The sequence below is a fragment of the Halyomorpha halys genome, unplaced genomic scaffold (genome assembly GCF_000696795.3).
Source record: "Halyomorpha halys isolate HHAL.00 unplaced genomic scaffold, Hhal_1.1 Scaffold421.1, whole genome shotgun sequence".
Lineage (NCBI taxonomy): Eukaryota > Metazoa > Arthropoda > Insecta > Hemiptera > Pentatomidae > Halyomorpha > Halyomorpha halys.
In genome coordinates this window covers 1,580,682-1,585,970 of record NW_027109834.1, presented here as the reverse complement: position 1 = coordinate 1,585,970, position 5,289 = coordinate 1,580,682, and positions in this window count along the sequence as shown.

Below are 5,289 nucleotides of genomic sequence, written 5' to 3'. Positions count from 1 at the left end.
TTCTTGATTCACTTTTTATTCCTAGTTTTTTAAACAATCAAGGATGCAATGAAAATTACAAACCTTTCTCTGATAGTTTAAATAGTAAAACAGGTCGTGACGGATAATCAAATTTCAGGAATACAAAAAAAAAAAGACATCAAATTTAAATTATATGGATAACTGGAAAAGTGATGAAAATTAATATATATGACTGTAGTTTTCTCACTATGATCTTGTTTTTAAATTGGTAAACCATGTGAACAAATGACAAATCTCCAAAAATACATCAGTTCCGTTCACTGCAACATTTTCCTAATTTCTATCTATTTATTTAACTAAATAAATTCATGTATGACTGACAATCAAAAATTAATAGAAACAGTACAAAATTTGATTATTTTTTTTTCAATATGTTTAAAGTTATAGTCGAACTGACACTTTCTGGAAGAATGGTGATTGATTGAATGGTGAAAATTGAAATTAAAATTAGAGAAATTTAAAACCCAGACTATTCAGCTAGTAATCAATATCTCAAATAATTTTTTTTTTTTTTTTATGAAATGCTTAAAACTGGCGACACAAAATAAAATGCCTTCTAGAAGATACTTGATTTTAAAATTTGAGCTAATAATAAAGAAGGGATTAAAAAAGCTTTTTAATTGAAGTTTTATAAAAAAAAATTTGCAAAAGTAGAATTGAATAATAAAATTAAAATATATCTATTCATGTTTTATTATTTCTACACTGGAGATAGCAGATGTACGTTGAAGATATAGAAATTGGGAAGGATTGCAGTTTTTCTTAAGATAACGATCATAATAATGTAATTTAATCTATAAGTAAGTTAGCATTTAAAAATAAAATTTGCCTACTTTTTTGTTTTAGAAGTATAAAACCAAAACAAAATTTAGGACCAATTGTGAGGATCTAACCTATAACAGAACTAGTTCTCAGTAAGTTTTTTTTTTTTCTGTTTAGAGCAAAGCCAAACTCAAGGCCACTTAATTATGTAACTGAAAGATTAGGGGATTCTTACATAACAATCAATAATGGCAAAACATCATTTCATTAATTATAAAATGCAATTCTTATATAGCTTATGTACACTGAAAATAAATTACCAAATATAGTAATAAATAAACTGTTAATTAAATCACAAATTACATACTTACTGGTAGTCCATGAACTCATTATGCTAAAATAAAGTGAAATCGTCAGAAATAATAGCAGCTCTAAAAAAATATCAACAGGTGAACATCTCTTCATCTTAAATAGTTTTAAACTTTAAGATTTGATGATCAACATGGATGGCCATTGTTGATTCTATTGCCTTATGAACATAAAATCATACCAGAGTCTACTATGTTTTTAAAAATGATTTTGTTCACTATTAATGTTAAAAGTACTTTCTTCAACTGAATATTGTCACTAAACAACAGCAATAAAAAACACATTTTTTTACCTAATTAATTCATCAATACATATGTCCGTAGTATACTACCTTCAATACATAACATTTTTAATGATGAGAATTTGATAATGTTAAAAAAAAATTAGGTACACAGGTTAAATGAGTATTACATATTAGAGCAATGAGGAACCACACAAGTAAATATATACAGTCATGTTTAGTAACATGTAGCATGCAGAATGTGAAGGAGTCGAAAAGATTCTTAGCATAACATTTGAGAAATCTTGAAAACTTGCTTGAGAGTTCCCAAACCCCTAAGAAATAAATACAGGCAGCCCTTATTTGCTCAAAAATCAGAGTACTCAATAATTTGTAATCAGAAATGGTGTTCCGTCCCACAAAAAATAAATAAAATAATATCAATAAAATGGACAAATGTTTATATTTCAACTGAAAATATAAACTTATTGTGGCCAGTAATAAATAAGGCGTTAGGGCATTTCAATCATGTTCCCACAATTAGTCCCAACATAGTGAAGACTGAGTTGATTCAGCCAGCAGTTGGCAACATTGACCGTCCCTTTGGGTCTGGTACATATATTACAAGGCAGAATTAATATTAATAATATATACTTTATTGGTACTAAATTTTATTACATATGAGTGCAGAAATTATAATAACTGGTTTCAGCAATCTTTATTTAATTATAACAAACTGTGAAATAACAGAAAAAAATTTCATAACTTTTCATCAGCAACTGACGAGATAGGCTGTGGAGAGAAAGGTGGAATTTGGCTGCAATTTTTCAGAGGCATCTTATTCTGTGAGGGCTATTAGATTTATAACATAATAAACTTATTTATAGTACTTCTGCTTGTCATTAATAAAAAATTGTTAAATATGTTAACCTTTCTCAACAATTTGAGTTCTTCAGTAAAATAAAATTTTCTTTAACAATTATCCTATTCCATTGACATATGAGACCCCCTACAAAAGACTAATCTGAGCGAGAGCGAGAGATCAAGGACTACCTGTACTTTAGAAACATAAATGAAATTTAAAAACATGACTCAAGAGAAAGAAATAATGACAATTATACCTGTTCAGAGTGCCCCGAAAGGGTCCAGCTCCTGAGGTTGCTGTGCCTGTGGGGGTACCTGCCGTGGAGATCCCATCATCCCCTACACCAACCCAATTTTAATTTTTAAACCAAACCTTATATTATTTACACTAAATCTTTTCTTTTCTATAGCGCCGCTTCATAAAAAAAAAAAAAAATGGAACATTTTTTGAGCGAGTGCTTTAATAGTAAGAAGCAATAGTTAAAATGAAAGCTAGATGTGCAACTGTACATCATATGACAAGCACTGGCTCCTTTTCAGAAATTCTTATTCAATAAAATGAAAGTTTAGTATATTAAAATAAATTAAATGAAAGATTGAAGATTATTTGGTGTAAATGAAGTTGCAAACAGTCAAATTATTATCTCCACGTAAGTGGTAAAAATAATTATTGAATTAATTTAAACAACAATGAATGATCTGTTAAGTGGTGAGTGATAAAATAAAAAAAAATAAGCTATTAGATGTCAAGCATTTTAGGCACAGGGGTAGTTAAATTTTATTTATGCGACCATGGTAGATTGTAAAATGAGAATGTAAAATATATTTACGCTCTAATTTATCAATTACTTATAAATTATACAGCTTTATAAAATATACCCAAAAGGTAGAAAGTTTTTGTTGTACTTTTGAACAATATTTTAGTCTAGTTTTTAGAAAAGTGAATAACAAAAAATTGATGATTTTAATAAATGTAAGATTGGTCAATGATGTCTCCACCTAAAATAAAAGTGGTGGTTCCAGAACATTTTCTTTTAAGTACTTGATTTTATACCGATGAATGTTCGAGGAAACAGAACAAAATTATCAATCTTACACATCACATCACAGAGTCACACATAAGATTACATTTACAAAAATAATAAAAGAAAATCTTTTCATTATAATAATCAATAAGTTTTTTTTAATGTTAATTACAGACAATGACATTCTGCTAATTTTCATTCAAACACAAACAGAAACTCCTAAATCAGTGTTAGTATCTAAGATAAAAATATTGTTTTATATTTATTTATAATAGTAAAATAATAGAATTCTTTTTTTTTTTTTTTAGTATTGATTACACAAATTAAATACTAATAAACATATTCCATGAACCAGAACCAAAAAACTAGTTTATCTAATATTAAGACCATTGGCTAATGGTTTCTTGATTGATATCATCATTGTTTTAATAAATACAAATACTTTTTTTTAAGTAATACTATTTTTAGTTTTGAAGTGTTTATTTCTAATATTAAAAGAATATTTTATTTAAAAATTAAAAAATAAATTCATACTATTCATCATAATTTAGTGTAAGTTCTACAACTTGTAACAATGTACCTATTTAAATTATTCATGTACAACTCTCTATTTTTTAATTAATTTAATCAAAATTTAGCTGTATACAATCATTTAAAAAACTGTATGAAAGAGACTGGGACTGGGAAGGAAAATAAGTAGCTAACCCCCTCCCCTCCCTCCTCCATATGTCACAAGGGTCATACTATAAAAATATAAAAAATTGGAACTTCACTAAGCTTACATAAATAATCTTCAGTAAAATAAGAAATTTAAATTGAAATAACCCCAATAATTAGTTGAAACAGAATATCATACATCAATGTCTTTTATGATTAAAGATAAAATAATAGTAACACTAAATGCAAGTAGATATAGATTTAAAAAAAAAAGGCAGCCAAACGCACAGTGAAAAAATCCAAAATGCAAACAATAATTAATTATAAACTAAGAAAAAGATATGTACATACAAAAGAAACCAGAAATAAGTATTTTAAATGCACTTAGATTTAAGATAATGCACATTAGCAATCTAGAAGGCAAGCAATGGCCTAGGAATATCTTACTTACCATGTGGTGCATGCTGGCGAACGTTGGTGTGCTCATCATGCCTGGTCCCTGTAAATATAACAATGTCTGCAATCGTGCACTCTATGCCAAGCAAACTAACTAGTCAAAATCGCTTTTTTTTTTCAACTTGCTAATTGATAAAATCATTGATGATCTTCATCAAAATAACATAAATTTCTGAGCAAATATAGACATATTAAAAAGATATATTTGCTAAAGGAATATGAGAACAAACAATTACAGGGAAAGGTTTTCATGAACTATAGCAAGCAAAAAATGGAGATAATTTATAAAACTATATTGCACTGTCATAAGTTATATTTAAAAAACTAAACTGTCGCAGAGTAGTTAACTACAGATGTGTACGATTCTATTCTTGTGCTTGCCAAAGCAGTAAAATTTAATTCAAAAGGTTAAATTTTTGTTTCATAACTGAAGAGAATTATTACTTAAATTGAAAAAGAATATTAAAAATTAAACTTCTCTGTCCTTAGAGAAAAATAAATAAATAAAAATAATTACTAACTACAGTAAAATATCTTATAGCAATATAAAAGTATAAATATATTGTTACTGTTATTATAGCAGTGCTATCATCTGACTGTACTACCATTCACTGGCTGTGCAATGTAATGCCAAATAATTCATAACCAAATGCTAACTGCACATCTAATTCTGTTTAATTTTCACAAAAAAAAAAAAAAAAAAAAAAAAAAAATCAGTAGGTCTATACGAATATCAGAATCACCATTCCGAAATTTAAAATATTTTTTGGATATAAAAGAAATCATACGTAGTAAATCAGATGTACAAATTTTAAACATACCCTATATTATAATCACAGTAATTCAAACGTGATTAAGCATAATATAGACTGGTTAATGTTAAATTGTAAGCCCCTTAATATAAATAAATATATA